The 25,108-nt window shown below is 35.2% G+C and overlaps 1 protein-coding gene across 7 annotated transcripts in view; it reads right to left on the reverse strand.

Moving 5' to 3' along the window:
• MAP4K3 (mitogen-activated protein kinase kinase kinase kinase 3) overlaps positions 1–25,108 on the reverse strand; it is a 187,988-nt gene that overhangs the window by 92,298 nt on the left and 70,582 nt on the right. The window contains exon 3 of one of the 7 annotated variants that reach the window (XM_049095779.1): positions 5,656–5,750. The exons of 5 other annotated variants lie outside the window; for them this stretch is intronic. The gene's annotated coding sequence lies outside the window, so the exon portion shown is untranslated. Of the gene's footprint in view, positions 1–5,655; positions 5,751–22,345; positions 22,519–25,108 lie in introns of all 7 variants that reach the window. One more of the 7 variants, XM_049095780.1, reaches the window with a different exon arrangement.

A 25,108-nucleotide genomic window follows, 5' to 3' on the forward strand; every position in this document is an offset into this window, starting at 1 on the left:
ACAACTTACCTCATAGGGCTGTTGGAAAAGTTAAATGGGCTAATATATGCAAAATGCTTAGAACAGTGCCCAGTACAGAGTAAGTGCTATATAAGCATTTGCTATTATTAGTATTATGTCTTGGATATAATCATCATATAATCCATTGGAAAACATACATGGCTTTTTTCTTTCACCACCAAATAACATTTAATAAAATTTTAGCACAATTTTAGTACAATTTTAGCTTGTGCTAAATTAAATGTTAGGGTAGGAACCCGTATACACCAGGAGTATCAAATATACCTCCACAAGTTCTTGAGCTGTGAGGCCTACACTCCAGCAGTACTGGATTACCTGATGGCCCACATACACAGGCTTCTCCTGGATGCAAGGGCCTTGTTCCTACTGTACTGGGATGCAGAACTGGATTGTATTTAGCCTGGTGGGACTATTAGTAAATAATCTCTCTCCTTCTACTCCCTTCTTGCCCAAATTCTTCAAAATAAGATCTGGCAATCCTATAGCAGTATCACATGCTCTGGCTCTTGAAAGAACACTTTTGATAGAGAGAAACAGAACTACAGTGAATGCAAATGTGGTGAACCAGAGACTATGCAGAAAGAACAAATGGAAGTACTTATCATTTAAATGAAAGTAGCTCTGCACCACTAATTCAGTTTTTAAAGCATTATATACTATGAACAGCCTGATTAAATATATATTAGTGGCAAAGTAAGGAAAAAGGTTTCCTAAGTTAAAGCACAAATCCTATTAGGTCATTATGGAAGCCCTGATATTTTCTTGCCTTGGCATTTTCCTACGATAAACTGAGACTTAAAGTAGCCTACCCATGAACCATTTGAAGCCAGTGTCAAAACTCATCTCACTGCCCCAGTTACAAGGGAAGAAGTAACAGAGAAAAGACAGTATGTCAGGTTCTTAATTTCAGCAATGAAGTGAGTACAAAAATCAAAGATTTCCAAAGGAAGAAAAACAGGAAATTTTTATGCTTCCAAAATTTCAGAAGAAAACCACTGAATGAACTACAATCTTCTTCTGAGTTTACTTCACACCATTAAGAATTCCTGATTTTCATTATATTAAGAAAAATCCAGTTAGAAAGAACAACAATAACAACAAAAAACTAATTAGGAATGAAAAAAAGCCAAATAAACTAATATCAATTTTCAGGGATATACTAAATATTTTGAAAGTTCTTCACCTTCCTCTCAATTGTACTTGACTGGAAACAGTGAAGGGGTTACATGAGATCAAAGTTAATCCAGTCAGAATAAACTCTAGGACTTTAGTTTGATGGTTAAGGACAGCAACTCTCTTTCTGGGGGGTAGTCATTGCACAATTTAAAGGGAGCCAGCTTTAGAACAAAGTTGATCAGCAAAAACCATGGGGGAGAAACAGGAAAATGGGAAGGAGGAAGGCTCACCTGAGCCTCTATAGCAAGCCTCATCTGCCTCTGTAAGCTTCAGATACACCTGCACATGATCAATAAATTCCCTGAACTGTTTAAACTACCTTGAGTTGTGGTTTCTGTTACAACTGTAAGCGTCACATCTTCTACTATGATCTTTGCACATATGACACTGCATCAATGTCTGAATGGCTACATTCTCACTAGAATATTATATCCTCTAAGAGAGGACTACGCCTTAATCATTTTTGTATCCCTAGCAACTAATATGTAAGCAATAAAACTGTTGCCTAAATAAATCTATGATACAAGATAATTCCTCTACATGTTGACTCTAAATCAAAAATGTCTGTTTTTTGGTTTAATTTCAACCAGTTATTAACCATGCTTATACAACTGATTGCTTATTTGCTACTTCTGTGTTTAACAAAAGTCTGTGAATGGCTTTAAGTCTTCAACTACATCTTTCCCAGGAAAAGGTGTCAAACCAAAGTGCTTCCTATTTTCCTATGAAGTCATTTTCTATGTGACTATGATGCCCAAGTTAAATTCAAATTTTTGTGGGAAAAAAATTTTTTTTTAATTTTTTTTTTTTTTATGTATTTATGATAGTCACAGAGAGAGAGAGAGGCAGAGACACAGGCAGAGGGAGAAGCAGGCTCCATGCACCGGGAGCCCGATGTGGGATTCGATCCCGGGTCTCCAGAATCGCGCCCTGGGCCAAAGGCAGGCGCCGAACCGCTGCACCACCCAGGGATCCCGTGGGAAAAAATTTTCAAAGAAAAAAAATCCACAGCTCAATCTTTTTAAAAAGATTTTATTTACTTATGTATTCATGAGAGACACACAGAGGCAGAGAAATAGGCAGAGAGAGAAGCAGGCTCCCTATAGGGAGCCTGATGAGGGATTGATCCCAGGACCCCAGGATCATGACCTAAACAGAAGGCAGATGCTCAACCCCTAAGCCACCCAGGAGCCCCACAGTTCAATTTTTGAAGGTAATTGAAAAAGCCAAATTTGGGAAGGAAAAAAGAAAAGAGTTTCTATATGGCAATAATCCAAAAGAGCCTAATAGTTCTAAAGTACTTTCTTCAAAGCTCCAGAGAAATATACTCCAAAGAATAAACAGGTACCCCCACCCAAAATAACTAGCACACTTAAATTGGATACTGTAGAACAGTATGGTTAGGCTAGATACATAATCTCTAAAAATTCTTTCCAATTCTGAAAGTCTAGGATTTTTGATTAAATTTTTAGACATTAAAGTGAAGAACACATCTGCCAAAAAATGGCATAAAGAAAGGCAGGCAGGCAAGCAAGCAGGCAGGCAGGTAGGTAGGCAGACAGGAAAACAGAAAGAAACCCTAATTGAGAAAAACAGGCAGGCCTACAAGCAGAGCAGATCACGAATAAATCCAAGTAAACAAAAAAATACAAAGACTTGAGAAGTTCTTAGAATAAACATGACATATATTTAGTGTTCAATAAATGTTAATTATTTGCAGCAGGCTAAAATAATAGCCCCAAAAGTAGAAAAGTCCTAATCCCTAAAACTTGTGATATTACCTTATATGGCAAAAAGGATTTTGCAAATATGATGAAATTATGGAACTTGAGATAGGGAAATTATCCTGAATTATTTAAATGTAATTACTAGTGTACTTGCAAGAGGGAATCAGAGGGAGACTGGAGTATAAGAAGACAAGAAGCAAAATATTATGCTTTGAAGATAGAGGAAGAAGCCAAGAATTAAAGGAGTACAGCTCTAAAAGTTGGAAAAGACAAGGAAACGCAATCCCCCTTAAAGTCTCCAGAGGGAATGCAGCCCTATTGACACCTGGATCTTGACCAGTGACACACACTTTGGATTTCAGAGTTCCAGAACTCTAAGAGAATCAATTGTGCTTTTCCAGGCACCAAGTTGGTGGTAATCCGTTACAGTAGCCACAGGAAACTAATACACTATTACTATCAGCATTACTATTATTGTGACAGAACTGGCTAGCCATTCACAAATAATCAGTGTTCTCCCTTCCATTGCATAGAAGTTACTGGTGGCAGTCAAAGACAACTCTCCCCTCAAGATGAACACTAATGTGCCCAAGAGACTAGTTCCTGCCAATGCAAAGTGAGCAAAAGTAAAATGTACTTATCCCACTATTTATTTACCTATAAGCAAACTACATAACACTGTGAGGCCCTAGGAAATACAAGAAGTCTGGGTCCCCGAGTCACTAAAAGGAACAAAGTCATCCAACACATTAAGCATCTGCACTGAACTATTACATAAACTTAAAATAAGACTTTATTATATTAAGTCACTCATAAGTTCTAGTTATTATAGTAAACATTATCCTATGCTGATATAATAACTACCATCCATTTGTAAAAAAAAAAAAAAAAAAAAAAAAAAAAAGGTTGTCCATAGTAGGTGCTTCACAAATGTTTTCGTGGATTAACAAGATTAGTCCCTCTATTTGATAGAGTACAGAACCAGATTATAGGCATTTCTCTCTATTTGGTAGATAATGCTTGCCTGTAAACAGCTATATTTAGCCATATGTATGAGAATAAAAGAGGAGATTTGAATGTCATGGGGGTGAAAGCTACAATGAAACACAGAACCTCTAGTACCTCCTTGCCTTTTAGATACCAACTGACAATCACTGCATTTCCAACAGTTCATAAAATTCTTTCTTTTTTGACAAAATAATACATAATCTTAAATTGAATGCATATTCAACTGACTGCCATTTTGGTATACCTAATTATTTTCACTGGTGTAAACTAGCCACATTTATAAAACCTACTCTTCTTACATTAACATAAGCATTTTGAATTAATAAACTACTCACTTGCTTTTTTAATAAAATTATAACAAAAATTCAATAAAAGAATTATACATGTACTGTTGTTTGGATAAATACGGTGAAGCTGTCAAAACAGAACTAATGGTTGGGAGGCAGAACTGTCATTTTGCTCTGTGTAACAGCTTATGCATGTAATTCTAAGTCTTTATATGAAGGCAGCTGACATGTCTCTTTACACTAAATAGAAGTAGAGGTTATTTGAAAACCAAACCAGGACAACTGAAGGACTGATTATCTGTATTGGGAGGTGAACCAACAGTCCATTACGTTCATGTTTTCAGGGAACCAAGTCTTAGTCTATTTGTAAACTGTATATACTATTTCCTTAGTTCTGTCCCTGTGAAGTAAACATAAATTTACAAGTCATCTACAATTTCCCTTTGTTTTCTTATTTTGTTTCCTATTTCCCTATTTTGTTACTTTGCTTTCTTATTTTCCTTTAGTTATCTTTATGTCTCTCTTCTAAGCTTTCTTATTTTCCTTTAGTTATCTTTATGTCTCTCTTCTAAATGTTTAACATCTTCACAACCCTAATAAGCTGACAAATGTCATGATGAAATAATTTTCATTATCAACAGTAATTTAACACAGTAACAGAGCAAATTAGAATAATGCTTTTAATGATCACTTTTTAAGATTTTAAAAGCAAGTTTTCTCAACTTGTAATAGAGATGATTTACCTTCCAACTTATAACTATGAGGAGCTACATGTGTGAGTGTAAATTTTGTATACATATATTATTTGTGAAAATATCTAATGCTTTAATTTGGATAAAGATAAAGTTATTCTCTGGATAGTCTCTCCTGAGAACATATTCAACCACCACCATACACTGAGCACCAAGTATTATGTAAAAGAGAATGTGCTAGAGACTATAGGTAGAGTTCTAGAAATGAACAAGACTTTCCTTGACTTTAATAAACGTACAGGGGGCATAAAATTTGTACTGGACTCACCATATCTAGCACACTGTCATCATAAAGGATATGTACTTTGGAATCAAAATACTGATTTATGAAACCTGATTTTACAACTTTCTAGTTGTATGATCTTAGGCAAATTCATTCATATTCTCTTTTTCTGAATTCAGGCTCCTCATAAAATGGAGATAATAATGCCTCCCCTTGAGGTTATTGTAAGGATTAGATGAAAAACACTTAAAATACTTAGAACAAGGCTTCACACATGCTCATTACCATTATCTGCTATTACGACCACCCAGTAGGATGTGTTATTTACTATTTTACATTATTTTTCCTACTATTCTCCCCTTTCACTCTACTTCAGCCACAGAAGTCCTTCCTGCTTTTCCTTGAATACCATAACAAGCTTCTGACTCTCATTCAGCCTTTACAGTTTCTACTCATACTACCTGAAGAGCTCTTTTCCACCCAGATGGTTGCTTCCTCACTTCTTTCAGGTCTCTACTCAACTGTTGCCTTCAAGGTGAGATCTTCTCTGATATTCCTATATAAAACAGCAACCCATAATCACAACTCCACAAACACCCTTACTGCTCTGGTTTCTCTATAGTATTTAACCATATCTAACATACTATATGTCTACTTATTCATTATGTCCCCTAACACATGATGGGACACTGAATATGAATGAGTCAACGAATAATTCTACAAGTACTAAGCAGCTAAAATCCACAAGAGAAAAAAAATAAGGTGGATAAATAGTAAAGATACAAAATTCTCATTATTTGCAGTATATATGATTACATTCCTGGAAAGCAAGCAAACAGAAATCAATTGGGAAAACAACCAGTTATTTAAAAAGAAAGAAAGAAAGAAAAAACCAGAAAAAAATTTTAAATCCTAAGTTAACAAATTAGAATACATCAAATTAAATTACATATCTACGGGGATCCCTGGGTGGCTCAGCGGTTTGGCACCTGCCTTTGGCCCAGGGCGTGATCCTGGGGACCTGGGATCAAGTCCCACATCGGGTTCCTTGCATGGAGCCTGCTTCTCCCTCTGCCTGTGTCTCTGCCTCTCTTCTCTCTCTCTCATGAATAAATAAATAAAATGTTTAAAAAAAATACATATCTAAGGATAAGCTTTAAAATGTGTAGGCCATAAATAAAGCATTTTGGGGGATAAAAGATCCCAAAACTGGAAAGACATTTCAATTTTTTTTTTAAAAGAGATAGAATGTGAATGTGAAGGAGGTGGGGAGAGGGGGAGAGAGAATCTCAAGCAGACTCCATACTCAGTGCAGAGTCCAACAGAGGGCTCAATCTCATAACTCTGAGATCATGATCTGAGCTGAAATCAAGAGTTGGATGCCTAACCAAACAAGCTACCTAGGCACTCTAACACTTCACCTTAAAAAAAAAAAAAATTTTTTTTTAAGGTTTTATTTATTTACTTGACTGAGAAAGAGTAAGAGCAGGGAGAGAGGGAGAAGCAGACACCTCACTGAGCAGGGCTCCCAATGTGAGGCTCAATCCCAGGACCCCAGGATCCTGGGGGACGCTTAACTGAGCCACCCAGGCACCCCCTAATACTTCACTTTTGAATAGAAGAATTTACTATGGTAAAGACTGCAACTGACTCATGAATTAATTCCTGAATTAATGTATTACCAATCAAAATACCAATTGAACATAAAAAAATTAAAATTATATTCATCAGAAAAAATAAAAATGGTAGAACCATTTTGTAATTGGTATTACTTTAAAATAAGTAGTTCTTACTTAAGAATTCATATACCCCCTGGCAAAAAAAAAAAAAAAAAAGAATTCATATATCCAAAAGAATTCTCATATTTTTTTATTCTTTACCTACCCTGGATCATGTTAAATGTCCTCTGCCAGAGATAAGGAAAAGAAATAAAGCATCTGAACTGGAAAGGGATAAGTCAAATTATCTGTTTACAGTTGACATGATCTTATAGGTTAGAAAAAAAAAAAAAACCTAAAGATTTCATAAGACAATTGTAAGCACTAAAAAAATGAATTCATCAAAGTTGCAGAATATAAAAACACACAAAAATTAGTAGTGTTACATACTCAAGCAATGAATAATCTGAAAAAAAATTAAGAAAATCTCAATTATAATCTCACCAAAAAGAATAAAATACTTAGAAATAAGCTTAAACAAGGGAGTGAAAGACTTGTACACTAACAAGTACCAAATATTGCTGAAAGAAATGAATAAATGGAAAGATATCCCATATTCACAGACTGGAAGACTTTATATTGTTATCCCTATAAAGTAAGGATAGTGTCCTTACTATCTAAAGTGATCTATAGATTCAATGCAGAAATCTCAGTGGCATTTTTTGCAAAAAAAAGAAAAAACAATCCTAAAAGTCATATGAAACCATCACAAAGGATCCTGAATATTCAAAACAATCTTGAGAAAAAAGAACCAAGCTGGAGTCCTCACATTTCTTGATTTCAAAACATACTACAAAGTTACAGTACTTAAAACAGAATGGTATTCGCATAAACACAAATATACAGACCAATGAAACAGAATAGAGAGCACAGAAATAAACCCACACATATATGGCCAATTGATTTTGAACAAGGGCAACAAGACTACACAATGGGGATAGAACAGTCTCTCCAATAAATGGTGCTGGAAAAACTGGATATCAACATTCTGAAAAATGAAAGTGGATCTTTATCTTACACCACACAAAAAAAATCAACTCAAAATGGATTAAGGACTTAACTCAAAACCTAAAATTCCTAAAAGAAAACACTGGGGGAAAACTTCATAATGTTGTTGGCAATTATTCTTGGATATAACATGAAAAGAACAAGCAACAATCTTGTTTTCCCAATGGCCTCTCCCAAGGAAATTTTAATGACACAGATACTATGCATGAGTTTGTGTCTGTGCTACATACATAAAAAGAGTAAGATTTTTTTCCCACACCCAAAGAATAAAATTCTACTCCCTTTTCATTTTAAAGAAATATTTGAGAAAACATTTCCCAATATAAATAGATGGTCTACAGGTAGTGGCTTAACCTGAAATTCCTGACTAACCTGCTAGGTCCTTTTCTCTTACCTGGATCCAGCTCTTTTTTGGAGAGCCTGGTTTATTAATATAGCTCTCATGGAAGATTCAAAATAAAGTAGATACCCATAACTCAGAAGTGAAGTCTCAGTACAAGTCCTCTGGCTTATATCCTTCCTACTTTATTAAAAGTTATAGCAGCATACCTAGAGTTTATATAAAGCGGGCCTGTAGTACGCTCGAAAAACATTCTGAAGTAAGAACAGAAAAAGGAAACCTAAATCATGGTAGTGATTATAGTGAAGAATATAATGGGCAATGATTTCTCCTTCTTTATCATGCTTACCAACAAGAGCCACAATCCTATTGTTAGAGATAGTTCTCAAACTTTGAATTTGTTCAAACTCTCTAACTTTCTGGTTTTCCCTCGTAAAGCTTGATTTAAAAATATAATTTTCTAGTGGCTCCCGATCCCGAGGCTATATAGGGATAAACCACAGCTGAATAAAACTTAAGAAAATATCAGTCTCTAAAATCAAAACATTACAGCAAAACTATTCTCCCTATTACCTCAATTTGGATGTATAGGGCACCTCTCCATAGTAACCTGCCAGTCATGTTTCAGTCCTATTGTCCTATTCCAGCCTAAAATCTCATGTAGGCAGCTCTGCCTTCCATGCCACTCAACTATGGATGCTATTAAGTGTAATAGGTCTTCTTACCCGCAGGGTCTCTCTTCTGAATCTACAGTGACCCGTGTACTAATCTGTAAAAAAACAAACAAACAAACAAAAAAAAATTCCCACAGTCCACAGGGAGAAGTCTAAATCTTTGGGCTACTATTTACAGTTCTCCATTAACTATTATCAATCTGCTTTTCACATCTTATTTCCCAACCATAACCAAACAGAGCATATCACTCAGGTCTTATTTCCCAAACAGGCCTAGTAGGCCAACATCACCTTTGCTTTCACATGACCCTCATATGAAATATGCTCCATTCTATAGCTAGCAAAATCCCAGCCAGTCTTGGAGGCTCAACTGAACTGTTCCCTAATTATACCAAGCGAAATGAACCTCACAATCTCTACGGAACTCACCCAAAGAATCAGGATAGATGAGCAACTCTGTTCTATTCATGTTCCCTCACATAGCATCTTGCCTAGATACTCCCTATCTAGAGCATTTACAGAGTAAACAGTCAAAGCCAGCTATTCATTGACCTGGGAAGTGATTAAGTTTTTCTTTCTTTTTTTTTTTTAAAGATTTTATTTATTTATTCATAGAGAGAGAGAGAGAGAGAGGCAGAGACACAGGCAGAGGGAGAAGCAGGCTCCATGCAGGGAGCCTGACGTGGGACTCGATCCCTGGTCTCCAGGATCACACCCCAGGCTGCAGGCGGCTCTAAACCGCTGCGCCACGGGGGCTGCCCTGATTAAGTTTCTCTAATCACAGCTACCCCCATTCCTTCCTGCCGGCAGAATTCATATATACACACACTTGGCTCAATGAGTGAATCCCTATAATCTGGTTGCTACATAAACACTCTAGTTAATTTTCACAATGGGTAGCAAGCTCCATGAAGGCAAGAACCCCGTCTTTATATCTCCTATTCTAACTGAATGGAGTGCTAAATAAATACTTATGCAGTTAAATCCACTGAACAGATACACAGGACTGGAAATGAGCAAGAAATGGTAGATATATGAAATAGTCCTTTGTTATTTGTTTTTTAAATTTTTGAGTATTACCCTTCAAAGTGTGAATACCTAGTCTGTCCGGTATAGTCAGCCTCAAGCCCACAACATGTCTCTAATATATTAAAGAGTAACTAAGCAATCCATGAATAATCTTTGAAAAGTAATTATCACAAATGATGTAACAATGACTCTCTTCATGATGGCAATAAACAGTGCAGCACTGAGTAAACAACTGGTAGTAAGGGATCTACTATAAAGCACTCCAGGGAGATTGGAAAAGGAGCCAGATAAGTAATTTCCCTGGTGTCTTCAACTCTATGATGAAAATAAAGGGGGAAAAGCACCTCTTCTACCTCTCAGGGATGAAAGAATTAATGTCAAAAGTTGATGGGAAAAAAATTTCTAAGACCTAACTGTGGAGATCCATTAAAAACTCAGGGAGTGAGGTCTTCCCAGTGACTTTCATACTTGCAAAATTTTGCTCTACAATTTCATAAATGCGGCTCTTGTAGAAACCAAACAGAATACCCTATTCTTCTTACTACGAACTTCCCTGCTCATCAATCTCTATACATTTCATTGTGTTGAAAAAGAAATGAGTTTCCCTATTTAGAAGAAATGAGAGTTTCTCCGAGTTGCTACCTAATTAATCAGTGTTATCTGCATTTACATTCTACTTTAAAAACTGGTGCTGCAAGCAATAGCACGAATGAGTAATTAGAAGTAACTGTAATTAAATCCTATTTTCTAGTGTGGAAAAAGTAAACAATGAGCCAAGAATCAGAGGAACCAGATTCACAAATAAGATGTGTGAGTGTGGGTGAATTATAAATGCAGTACCTCCTTTTTCACAACAGGAAATTTGAGAGTCAGGCTTAAGAGATAGTTCAAATAGAACTTCCCTGTCGCCACATATTTTCTATGACAAAAGTTTTCAAAGTTGTGAAACATCTGACAACCACTGAGAAAGATGACCTAAAGAGTTCCTTGTGGCTCTAAAACTGATCTTAAAACACACGAAGAAAAAAAAAAAAAAGACTCAAGACTCATGATGCAGGTACTTGTAACACCTTCTAAGAACTGGAAGGTGAAGTGTTCTACTAGCAAGCTCTGCCATGAGCTCTCATCCTGATTTACTTTTAGTTTTCTTTTAAAATAAGTCTCTAAGAGTCGGCAGTGTGCTAGCCCAACCGGGTTAAAGACCACAGGAATAAACCTGTGGTCAGATAAACAGATTTACTGATGCATGGCAATGGAGGGAGACTGCACACCAGGGGAATCTTCAGCCATCTCACAAAACAAAGGAAAAGATAACAGTTATTGTAAGATTTGAGGAGGAGTGGAGTTTAGGTGAAATTTAAATGAAGTAGCGTTGTGATAGGCTTAGAGCAAAGCAGAGCTGTATGTAAAGGGGTCTAATTCAGGACTGGACTACAAAGTGAACTCAATGTTCTCTTTCCTTTGCAACTACCAAGTTAAGATATATCCTGATGATGTATCCAGAAACCCCTTATCTGAGACTGTGCATCTCACCTGTAAATCAAGATTGCTCCTCTATATCAAAATGACTTCAGATTCTCCAGACAAGAGTAGGATATTTTACTCTTGCTGATACAATTACAAACAGCTAAGTTTCTGCTGGTCTATGATTTTCAAGTGCAAAGTTTCTCAGGATATAAGCAAGCCATAGTCAAAGATGGGTTTATAACACTTTCCAACTGCACCATTCTTGGGAGAAATATTGTTTGAAAACAGGCTTTGTGTCTGTTATACTAGCCTGATAAATAAGCAAATTTTTATTTTGTCCATTAGTTACCTGAGATTCCCATCTCCATTTTATATGTGTGAAGAACAACTTGCTAACTAAACTTCACTTGATGTTATTTAGAAAGAGGAGTTCATTTGCTTGTTTATCTTTTGGTTTGTTTATTATCCATTAATTTCTCCACAAAAGATGTCAAATTCAGGAGATACACAGGTTTTAAAGAAAAAGACAACTGACAGGATGGTAGAAGATATTTGCAAATGTCTCATCTAATAAAGGGTTAGTATCCAAAATATATAAAGAACTTTGACCAAACTCAACACCCAAAGAACAAATAATCCAATCAAGAAATAGGCAGAAGACATGAATAGACATTTCTCCAAAGGCGGCATACAAATGGCCAACAGACACAAGTAAAAGAAAAGGCATCTTGGAATCTTTAATAAAACACATGAGAAATTAAAAAAAAAAAAAAGAGTGGGGAAGAAAAGTAATTTCTCAAAAATCACGACTATAACACTCTGGATGCTCAATGCTATTCCACTGATCTATATATAGGTCTATCCTTATGCCAATCAAGACCACACTGTCTTGATTACTGCAGCTTTGTAATAACTTCCAAAATTGGAGCAGTATAATAAACCCTTCAACTCTGTTCTTTTTTTCAAGACTATTTTAACAATTCTGAGTCCCTTGCATTTCCATAATTTTTAGGGTCAGCTTGTCAATTTCTGCCAAAAAACGAGTTGGGATTTTGAGAGAAACTGTGTTGAATCTGTGTGTCAATTTTACAAGTTCTGCCATCTTAATAATATTAAGTCTTCTATCTATAACTATGGAAGGTCCTCCCATTCAGATCTTCTTTCAGTAGTGTTTTGTAGTTTTCAATGTACAAGTCTTATGTTTCTTTTATTAAATTTATTAAATTTATATCTAAATTGTCCATTAGTTACATATATACACACATATATTTAATGTTTGAACGGATTTTTTTGACATTTTAAAACCATGATTTTCTATGTGATAGCCCAGGCAGGGCCCCCACCGTTTGGTTACAGTATTTTTGTAAAAATATTTCATTTTCAAATGTGTTCTTTTTTTTTTTTTTTTTTCAAATGTGTTCTTTTAAAAAGTCAGTGATTCATGCTTTTAGAAATTTCAATGTTACATATTTGGGGAAAATGTTCTAAGGAATAAAGGATTCCTTTAAGTTGAGAAACATAAATAAATGCCAGCAGAAACGGATGACCACCCTAAGCACTGAGTTACTGGTCACTGTGCTGCATGGGATGTGTGGCCCTGTGGACTTCAGTGAAATGCAAAATGGGGCCTTACTGACTTTCGGTGCCTTGACTCTTCCATGGGTGCTTCGGACCCCCTTTATTATGTTAATCTTAGTTTAGTACTTAATCTTAATTTGATGCTATTCTAATTAAAATTGCAAAGTCCTGTTCAGAATGTCACTGCTTGTATATAGAAATAAAATTGATTCTTTGTATACTGATCTTGTATCATGCAACCTTACTGAATCTGTTATTAGTTTTAATTATATTTTAGTGGATTCCTTAAGATTTTCTAGATACAAGATCATATTACCTGCAAACAGATGATTTTACATTTTCCTTTCTAATCTCAATGCCTCTTATTTCTTTTTCCTAACTGTCCTAAGAAGATCTACAATGATGAACAGATATGGTGAAAGTGTGCCTTATCTTGTCCCTGATATGAGAGAAAAGCATCTTTGCTTTTCATCATTAAGCATGATTGCTAACTGTAGGTGTTTTATACATGCACTTTATCAGGTTGAGGAAGTTCCTCTGTATTTCTAGTCTGTTTAGTTTTTTTTTTTTTAATCATGAAAGGGTTTTGGATTTTGTCAATCATCTTTTCTGCATTGTTGAGATGATTTTTGTTATTATTCTATTAATATGGTGTACTACAGTAACTGATTTTCAGATGTTAAACCAATTTTGCATTCGTGGGATAAATGCCACTTGGTTATGTGTACAGTCTTTTTTTATACATTGCTAAATGTGTTTTGCTATGCTTTTGTGGAGGTCTGTAGTTTTCTTGTTAAGTCTTTGTTTGGTTTGATAGCAAGGCAATACTGACCTCCTGGAATGAGTAGTTCCTGAGTTCCTTTCCTTTTTTGGGGGTGGAAGGGAATTGTGAAGTACCGATATTTAAACATTTAGTAGAATTCACCAGTAAAGACATCTGTTCTTGAGTTTTTTCCAGGAACATCCCTTTTCTGGTTACTAATTTCAACTTGTTATGGGTCTATTCAAATTTTCCACTCCTTCTTGAATCAGTTTTAATGATGTGTCTTTTTAGGAATTTATCCATTTCACCCATGTATCTAACTTGTTGGCATTCAAGTGTTCATAGTATGTTCATAATCCTTTTTATTTCTGTAAGTTCAGCAGTAATATCCCTCCTTTCCTTCTTGATTTTAGTAATTTTAATCTTCTTTTTCCTTGGCTGAACTAAAGATCTGTCAATTTTGTTGATCTTTTCAAAGAACTAATTTTCAGCTACCCTGATTTTCTCTATTGTTCTATAATCTATTTTATCTCCAATCTAATCTTTATCATTTCTTTCCTTATGTTTGTCTTTGGTTTAATCTGTTACTTTTTAATTTCTTCCTTTTTTTGTTTTCATTTCTTAAAGTGGAAATTAGCTTATTAATTTGAAACTTTCTTTTTTAATATAGGCATCAACAGCTATAAGTTCCCCTCTAAGCACTGCTTTGGTTGCATAAGTTTTCATACACTGTATTTTCATTTTTTATTCCTCTTGAAGTACTTCCTAATTTCCCTTATGATTTCATTTGAGTCATTAAGAGTGTTGTTTAATTTCCATATATTTGTGACTTGCCCAAATTTCCTCATGTCACTAATTTCTAACCTTAGTAGTACTCTTGAAGAATGTACTTTGTATGATTTTAATTCTTTTAAACTTATTGAGACCTGTTTTATGACCATAATATGGTTTATTCTGGAGAATACTTTATGTTTACTTGAGAAGAGCATGTGTTCTGTACTACTGGGTGGAGTATTCTATATATGTATCAGGTCTACTTGCTTTATAGCATTTCTATTTCCTTGTGAATCTTCTGCCTAGCTGTACTACTAATTATTAAAAGTGGAGTATTAAAGTTTCCAATTTTTATTGTCTATTTCTCTCTCCTTTTGTTAGTTTTGTTTCAAATATTCTGGGGCTTTGTTGTTAAGTGCAAGTATTGTTTTCTACTCTTTTTCATAACAATATACATAATTTACATTGTGAGCTAATTTTGTTTCCTTTTTATTATACCCTTTTACCAACCTTTCACTATATCCCCACCTCCCATCCCCAGGCAAACCACTTTTCTATGCTTTGTTTCTAGGAGTTTGACCTTTTTTGTTTTCATTTTTTAAGATTCTACATGTAAGTGATACCATGCAGTATCTGTGTCTAACTTATTTCACTTAGCATAAGGCCTGCAAGGTCCATCCATGTTGTTGCAATTGATAGCATCTCCTTCTTTCTGGTAGCAGAATAACCCTCCACTGTGAATGTATACACTACATCTTCCTTTGTCCATTCATCATCAACAGACATGTAGGTGGTTTCCAAATTTTCGCTACGGTAAAATTAATGCTACAGGAAAAATAAGAGTGCAGCTATCCTTTAATATCCTATTTTCACATCCTTGGGATATATACCCAGAAGCCGGACTGCTAGATAGTGTAGAATTTCTATTCTTAATTTTTTGAGGAACCTCTAAACTGTTTTCCACAGTAGTGGCACCAATTTATATTCCCACCAACAGTACACGAGGGTTCCCTTTCTCCACATCCTCACCAACATTTATCTCGTCTTTTTTAGGATAAACAGCTAAAACGCTTCTGCACAACAAAGAAAACAATCAACAAAATAAAAAGGCAATCTATGGAATCGAAGAAAATATCTGCAAATCATATACCCAAAAAGGACTTAATAACCAAAAAAATATAAAGAACTCACACAAGTTAACAGAAAAGAAAGTATGATCTAAAAAATGAGCAAAAAAACTGAATGGATATTTTTCCAAAGAAGACATACAAGTAGCCAAAGCGTATGTGAAAAGATGTTCAATATCATTAATCATCAGGGAAATGCAAATCAAAACCACCAGATATAACCTCATACCTGTTAGAATGGCTATCATCAAAAAGATAAGAGATAACAAGAGGGGGCTAATATTTTATTGTGAAGACCTCTGGAACTACAATTTCCATTTATAACACATCAAGGAAATGTATGTTTTGTTAGAAGCAATAGTCTTAAAAGGAAACTGGACTTTCTTCTATATTGGCATTATATGAGTGCAATAAATATTAAATTTGTGTTAGTACCATTTCATGTTAAATACCAAGAATCACTAGTATGCATGACACATTTGGAATCAAGAAGACTTACGCAAAAGGATGAGATTATGGACTAACATACCTTAGTACTGCTTTTCTCTTTTCTATAAAAGTACTTCTACCTCTCATTAAACATCTGTCTTGGTATTACTATGTTGTTGGGTTTTTTTTACCCACTTTATGAGTAAGGCTGAAGATAATTTACAAATATATACTTGTTATCCTCTGAGAATTGGAGAACAGGTAACATGGATGCATAATTAACATTACAGGAACAGGAATTTCACTAATGAGCAGTTTTTAAAAGAGACAAGTTTATCTACTTGGGAGTAGTACCTTGTCTAGTTCTCTTAATACTAATTTATCCTTACGTCTAATTTCTAGAGAAGAGAGAAACTTTTAATAGCTGAAAATTGATGATACAATGTTTTCAAATAATATTCTAATGATAGTTCTTGAATAGTAACATAGCTATGTTAATTAAAACAATAAAAAATGATTTATTTCTAACTTCAGTTAGGCATATAACACCATACAACAGCCCTGTCACTGGCAACTAGTCAGTTTCTTCTATTTCCTACAGTGGCTCCTAAAACAATAAAAAAGTAATTTCCATTATTCTTCAGGTATCCTACCTAGCTGAGAGTGAACAGAGGCAGGTAAGGACCAAGCTTCCTCCATCTAAGAAAATGGAGCCCCCATTGTAGAGATCTTTTTCTACCCTCTCCTCAACCTTAAAGCTAATTTATATTTGTGTCTACTCCTGGCCCTTTACAAAGATGTGATCCCATAAGAGGTATTCTCTTCTTTTGCAAAAGAGGCACCTCCTGATTTTATCTCTTCCAAGCTCTCTCTCAACCTTGTTTCATCATTTATATTCTTTCATACCTTATCTCTAGCACCACTCCTTTCCTTTCAGCCTACACACATGCTCAAACTTACTTCAATGTAAAAACTTTCCCTTAACCTTTTTCTCCCCTGTTAGAGCAGTCCCCCTATTGCTTTTCACAGCCAAGCTCTTCAAAGAGTAGTCTCAGCTTGGTTTCCTTTTCATGCCTTCCATCCATTCCTCAACCCACTATAATCTATTTTTTACCCCAGGACTCTGCTGAAATTACTCTTGCAAAGGTCCATGTCATTCTAAGACCCAAATCCAAGACTCCTTATCATTTCTGAAGCAGCATTTAATACTAGCAACCCCTTCTTTCTTTTTGAAACTCTCCAACTACAACTACTACCTAAACAATGACTTTCAAATCCATGCTTCTACCTAGGTCTTGGAGCTAGGTCAGCTCGCTCTCTCTCTCTCTGAGCACGCACCAGACCTCTAGATCAAATTGATACTGTACATATCTACACTAACAATCTCTAAACACTTCATAATCAACATGTCTCAAATAATTGGAAATATGTTATTTATTTCATTCTACCACCTAAATACCTCTCAACTCCAGCTCTGCTATAACCAAACCACCTTGGTGCAAATCCTCATGGTAACACATTTGAGTGCCTCTTGGGGGTAGCCTGCTATTTTTGCTTCCAATAGCCATTCTTTCCTTCTTGGACATACAGCTGCCAGGCTAGAGACCACACATCCCAGCCTCTTATTAATTTGTGTGACCATATAAGCAAGTTGTCAGCAACAGAAAATGAGCAGAATTGGTGGGTGACTTCCAATTTCATTCGTTAAAAGAAAAGTTGCTTAGGGGGATCCCTGCCTTTGGCCCAGGGCATGATCCTGGAGTCCTGGGAACAAGTCCCACATAAGGCTCCCTGCATGGAGCCTGCTTCTCCCTCTGCTTGTGTCTCTGCCCACCCCACCCCCCTCTGTCTCTCTCAGGAATAAATAAAATCTTTAAAAAAAAAAAAAAAAAGTGAAGTTGCTTGCTTTAAAATGCCTATTTCGACCAGCTAAAGATGGACACACAATGACCTAGCTTCACAACAGTAGGTGAATGTGTGCACTACTGGGTGATATCATAAAATGAAAGGCATCCCTGAATGAGTTCATGGAATAGTATTGAGTACCAACCTGAGCTCACCTCGTAACTGTTATATGAGACAGAAATAAATGTCTATCTTCCTTAGGTCACTTTATTTTGGAGTTTCTTTGTATAGCAGTTAACCTGAACCCTAATACCCTTCTCCATATAACTCTTAACTGGTCTCCCTATTTCCAGTATTAACATTTCAGTACATTTGTCATAATACTGCCAGTTATCTTCAAAACAGAGGATAAATATTAGTCTTCTCCCTAATAACATTCTACGACTCACAGCTCCAGACGTTTTGGCATAGCATAGAAGGTGTCATGGTATACAATCTGGCCTTAATTTATTTCTGGCTTCCACCCTTTAAGACCCACTCCCATCCCTGGCCACATCCCCATTTCCCCACACAGATACTTTATGTCTAACATCATTAGACTGCAACTCTCTCCAGTGTTAGAAAAAAAATACATAACCCAAAAGCTCTGCAAATGAGAGAAGAGGTAAAGAAAATTACTCTAAATTCTGATGAGGCAACCAGAAGAATGTGAGCAGATAAAATATACTTTACACACAGTTATTAAAAGGATAAACCTCAGGGTTTCTTCTTTGTAGGAAGCATTTGAAGATGCACTGTCCATTTCATGGGCTGAAATGTCAAAGTATCAACACCCATAAGGAAAATAAAATAAGTGGCTATTTTAATTATATGGATAATACAGATTTTTGAGGTAAAATCCATATAATAAAGTGTAGAATTCAGTGGCATTTAGTATATTCACAATGCTGTGCCCCCATCACATCTAATTCTAAAACATTTTTATCAGCCTTGAAAGAGACCCTATACCCTTAAGTAGTTACTTCCTATTCCCTCACTCTTCCCCAGCAGCCACAAATCCTCTTTCTGTCTATGGTTTTACTTAGTCTGTGTATTTTCATATAAATGGAATCATACAACATGAGACCTATTGTTTCTCACTTCTTTCATTTTAGCATGTTTCTGAGGTGCCTCTTTATAGCATTTTATCAATATAGAGGACATAAATTTTACAAACAGTGTTATTTGTAAATGAAACATACTGGAACCAACCTAAATGCTCACACATAGGGACAGTGACAAAACTAACTATGGTACGTATATATGATGGAGTACTATGCAGAATGAGAAAGATCTCTAGCAACTAGTGTGGAATGATTTTCCAGATATGCTAAGTGAAAAAAGCAAAATTCACAGAGGTATTTATAGTATGCTACCTTTTATGAAAGAAAATAAGAAAATATTCATGTATTTCCTCATTTGAAAGGGTAAAAAACCACCACCACCACCACAAAACCAAAAAACAGCACAAGAAAACATGGAAAGGAAAACCTGAGGGATGCCTGGGTGGCTCAGCAGTTGAGTGTCTGCCTTTGGCTAAGGGTGTGATCCCACGGTCTGGGACTGAGTCCTGCATTGGGCTCCCTGCGAGGAGCCTGTTTCTCCCTCTGCCTGTCTCTCTGCCTCTGTCTCTCATGAATAAATTTTAAAAATCTTTAAAAAAAAAAAAGAAAAAATCTGACACCAAAGAACAGGCTAAAAAGGATAAAAGTATAATGCTTCCCTAAGTATACTTTTTTGTATACCTCTGCCTTTCAGAATCATGTTAAAGTTTCACATACTTTAAAAACACTCTAAAAGAAAATAAAACAAAGATGGGGGAGGCATCCCCCAAATGAATACAACCAAAACAAATGAGCTGGCCATATGTTATGGGTTGAATTGTGTCCCCCCTAAAGATATGATGAAGTCTCAACCTCCAGTATTTGTGAATGTGACCCAACTTAAAAATAGGGTCTTTGCAGTTATCAAGTCAAGGTGAATCCTGTCAGGTGATCTCTATTACTGGTGTCCTTATATGAGTGGGAAATTTGGACACAGGAAGCACACTGTTTGATGATGAAGGCAAAGGCTGGTGCCCTCTACAGGCCAAGAAACGCCAAAGATTGCAGGCCATCACCAGAAACTAGAGTAGAAGCATGGAATATATTTTTTCTCAAGCTCTCAGAAAGAACCAACTCTGACACATTGATTTCCAACTTCCAGCCTCCCAGAACTGTGAAAGAATAAATTTCTATTGCTTTAAGCCACCTAGTTTGTGGTATTTTGTTACAATTGTCCTAGGAAACTAATAAACCATGGAGACTTGAAATGAGTAACATAAACACTTTTGAAAGGGTAAGGGAGGTGGAGAACCAAACACTAGATCAGTGTATGTTCTAAAGATAAAAAGAACTCTAAACAAAAAATGATCTCTAGTTAGCTGATTTCTCACAGAGGCCTGGATTAACAATTCTGAAATTACTTTTGTGTTCAAGGAAAAAGCAAAGAAATATCCAATATATTGTAGCTAATGGAAACTAAGCACCTCCCTATTGGAAAAAAGAGTTACAAATACGGAAAGGAGAGAATGAACCCTGTGGCCTTAGACTAGCATTGGTTTTAGACAGTCAGATGGGTAGAGGTGTAGGAGAAGTGTGGGTAAATGTGTATTTATGTGTGCATCTGCATGGGATGTCTATCTCTTAAAGTAGCCTAGTAACAAGGACCCTTCAGCAGCAATAACTACACCTAGAATCCAAAACAAAGGCTTAAGAACTCTTTTAGATTAAAGAAACTCAAGAGACCTGGCAACTGAATGCAACACATGATCTTGGATTTTCTTTTGACTTCAAGGGATATTACTGGGACAACTGACAAAATCTGAGTAAGGTCTGTGGGTTAAATAATAGCATTGTAACAGCATTAATTTTCTGATTTTGAGAATTGTACTTTTATATAAGACAAAAACATTTCATTGTTAAAGGAAATACACACTAAAAAGTATTCAGGGGAAGATGGTATCTTTTAATATAGGAAAGAATAAAGTAAAAATAATTCAGTACTGAGAAATCTGGGTGAAATACTAAAATTCTTTGTACTATTCTCTTAACTTTTCTCTAAAGTCTACAATTTAAAAATATAAAAACTTAAATTTTAGTTAAAAGTTTAAAATAAATGACCATGGGTTTTATAGTAGAGAGGCAAACTTTCAAAGAGCATTGCTGGAGAACCAGAAATTATTCTAAACATTCCATGAAGTATCTGTAAGGCAATACACATAATAACATAGGCTCTAGAAAAAACATAAAGCTGGATTTGAGTTTGCTCCAATGTTACACAGTCCTAAGGTAAATTATTTCATCTTTCTCTGCCTCTATTCTACATCTGTGAGGTGAGGATGATAATATCATACCTACTGCAAGGTGTTAACTGTGAGGACTGAAACAATGCATATGAAGAGTAAGTACAGAGTTTGGCATGCAGCCCTAAGCAAATGTTCAAAAAGTGGCTGCGGTGACTTTTATCACTATTATTGTTTTTGTTATGTGGATATGTGAATTTCAGGAAAAAAATTCCATCATCTGGAAAAACACTAATAAAGTGAATTCCTGTTAAACCAAGTTCTGTACATTATCATTTCCTAGATTTCTAGCCCACTTGAATTATGCTGCCAATTTCTCCCCTGTACCTCCTCTGACATAGAAAATAGAAAATAAACCCAATATGATAGTTGTTTTCCCCGCCAGCATTTCAGAGCTTATCAATGCTACTTACATAGACAACACAGATTTAATTTTAAGACTATATATATATATATATATAAAATGAAGATCTAGATCAAACATATAAAAAGGATCAATGTGAAACAAAGAAAAACAAAGACAAACCAAAAGAAAAAGACTCTTACCTGTAAAAAACAAACTGATGGTTATCAGAGTGGAGGTGGATGGGGGATGGGTGAAAGAGGTTAAGGGGATTAAAAGTATACTTATTATGATAAGCACTGGGTGATGTACAGAATTGCTGAATCACTATATGGTACATCTGAAATTAATATAACACTGTATATTATAATATGCTGAAATTAAAATTTAAAAGAAGAACTAATTGATTTATCCTAAGATTGTCTTGATTTTATCTCACAAATAATAAAAGCTTCTCTCCATTTTCTCCAGAAACTAGGATGGGCAGCCTACAAAAGGCTAAAAAGTTACCTTGTTCCACAGAGTATAAGAACTCTAGTAATTGAACTCATAAGTATTTTTCTTTTACATAAAAAACAGGTTTTATGGCTGACAAATTACTCACTGCACTGATCACCAGTTTGGACCACCTCTCTGAGGACCTGGAGACACCCTGGGGATCTGTGTCCACTCACATGCATCCTTATCTATCCTTTGCAATGCTTGTTCCGTGGTTCAGTGGTAGGCAAGCATATTAAGCTGATCTCAGCAGTATATCCTTGGCAATCTTTGAACTCCAACCAGCCCTTGGCTGTCTATATAATCGTGTGTGCCATATGTAATGTCTGTATATAGACATTACATTCTCCTGTATGAAAAAGGAGAAAACCACCAAAAGTGGACCGTGTTCATATAACAGGTGGTAGAACCATGATGTTTAGTTTCCTCTTTTTGTTTAATTGTATTTTTGTTACTTTTACTATAATAATCAAACATAGTCTTTGCAATTTAAGTTTAAATATGTTATAAACTATTATTATATGTTAACTAACTGGAATTCAAATAAAAACTTTCAAAAGTTATAATCTGTTGGTTATCAAAGGATTACTGAGAAAACCAAATATAAATTAAAGCTACATGGAGGTGCCTGGCTGGCTCAGTCAGTGGAGCATGCGACTCTTGATCTTGAGGTCATGAGTTTGAGCCCCACATTGGGTGTAGAGATTACTTAAGATAAAATAAACTTTTTTTTTTTTAAAGAAACAAACTCATTAAAAATAAAATAAAATAAATTAAAGCCACATGAGTAAGACTAGAAGTCCCAGTGATGTACACAAACTAAATTCACATTCAAAAAAAGAATTTTGTCCATATGTCTGAATTAGTTTTCATTTAGCTTCAGGTTCAAATCAGGTAGAGAAAAGAAAGGAAGAAAGGGAAAGGGAAGAAAGAAAAGAAAGAAAGAAAAAAGAGAAAAGAAAGAGAAGGAAGGAAGGAAAGAAAAAGAGAAAGAGAAAGAAAAAGAAAGAGAAAGAGAAAGAAAGAAAAGAAAAGAAAGAAATGATAGAAAATAACAAACTTTGGATGCAAAATCTTCATTATGTTACACTGAAGTATTTCAGATTTGATTTTTGGTTTTCAAAAAGTTTGAGACTGGCCATGAGAATTCTAAGTTACAAAAATGTGAACATACCATCAAGAAGCTATCTCCCTCCACCACATTCCAAATCAAATCTGAATCTTATCAATCCTATGAGGCTAACTACCAATTCACAGAACATATTAAATGACACCATAAGGAGGCAATGAGCAAAACCCAAACTGAGAGAATAATTCTACACAACAAATAAACAAGTTTCTTCAACAAAAAAACTTCAAGGAAAAAGAAGAGATTTTTAAAAAAGAAGAGATAAAGAAGGAACCTATGAATATAAAAGAAATTTGATACACATCAACTAACTGCAGTATGTGGAACTTATTTTATGGTGAGGAAGCTATTATTAATATTGTTAAGACATAGCAATGGCATTGTGGTCATATATTTTTATCACTTTGTTAATGCATATTTTAAAATCATGTAATTCATCCATATCAAGTATACAATTCAACAGGGTTTTTTTTTTAGTAATTTACCAACTTGTGCAACCATCACTGTAAACCAGTTTTAGAATATAATCCCAATAAGATCCCTCATGTCTATTAACTGTTAATCACACCACCCCACACACATACCAGTCCATTAGTCCACTTTCTGACTCTTCAGATTTGCCTCTTCTGAACATCTCACACAAACAGAATCATACAATATGTAGTCTCTCGAGTCTGGCTCCTCTCACACAGCACATTTTTAGTTCATTTATGTCATTGCAAACATCAACAATTTGTTTCTTTTTATTGCTGAATAATATTCCATTGTATGCACATATTTTGTCTTTTCATTTACCAGTTGATAGGCAGTCGTTTCCATCTTCAGACTATTATGAATAATGCTACTATGAACTTGTGTGTGAAAGCTATGCACGCAGATGCACAAGAGTGGAACTGCTGGGTCACTATGGCAAATTAATGTTTAACTTTGTAAGACACTGCCATAATGCCAAACATTTTTCCAAAGTAGATGGACCATTTTATGTTCCTGTAAGAGTTCCTGTTTTGGTTATACTTTGGGTTCTTATCCTTTAGCCATATATGATGGAAGATTAAGGGCTAAAATGATACGACATTTGGGATCTGATTCAAAATTACAAGTGAGGGAAGGAAGGTAGTGTATAAAGATCAAACAAAATTGGTCATATTTTGAAAATTATAATACTGTTAGTAATAATAATAGCTACTTACTACAGTTCGTACTTTGTTCCAGGCACTATTTTAAGTGCTTTAGATATATCAGCTCATTTAATCCCTACAACAACCTTAAGAGGAAGCTACTATTATTATTTCCATTTTAGAGATCAGGAAAGAGAGAACCAGAAAGCTTACGCAATGTGGTCAAGCCAGGACTACAATCAAAGTAGCCTGGGTTTAGATCTGTGCTCTTTACCACCAGGCCATATACTTCAAGCTGACCAATGAGTGATATGTCAAATTAAGGCAACAAAATTAAATGCTAAGATTCAGGTAGTTTCTATGAAGATCTAAGCAGGGAATGTAATAATAACTAAATTTAAAGGTATCTAATAGCACATATATGATGCTATTGTTATCTCTGAACAGAATACGATTTTTCTTTTTTAATTGTATTTTCTACTTTTAAAATAATAGTATATGCATGACAGTGTTCAAGATTAACATCATAACAATACAAACATCCCATCAGTCAGAAAACAAATGACTTGATGAACAATAAGATTTTTCAAATTCCTCATTTTTTAAAGAAAATATTAAGAGTTACTGAATGAGTACTATGAACCAGACAGTAAGTTTAGTGCTATGGACACAAACTAGATTAAAGCCTAGAA

Source organism: Canis lupus, chromosome 17 (genome assembly GCF_003254725.2).
Source record: "Canis lupus dingo isolate Sandy chromosome 17, ASM325472v2, whole genome shotgun sequence".
In the NCBI taxonomy this organism is placed as follows: Eukaryota; Metazoa; Chordata; class Mammalia; order Carnivora; family Canidae; genus Canis; species Canis lupus.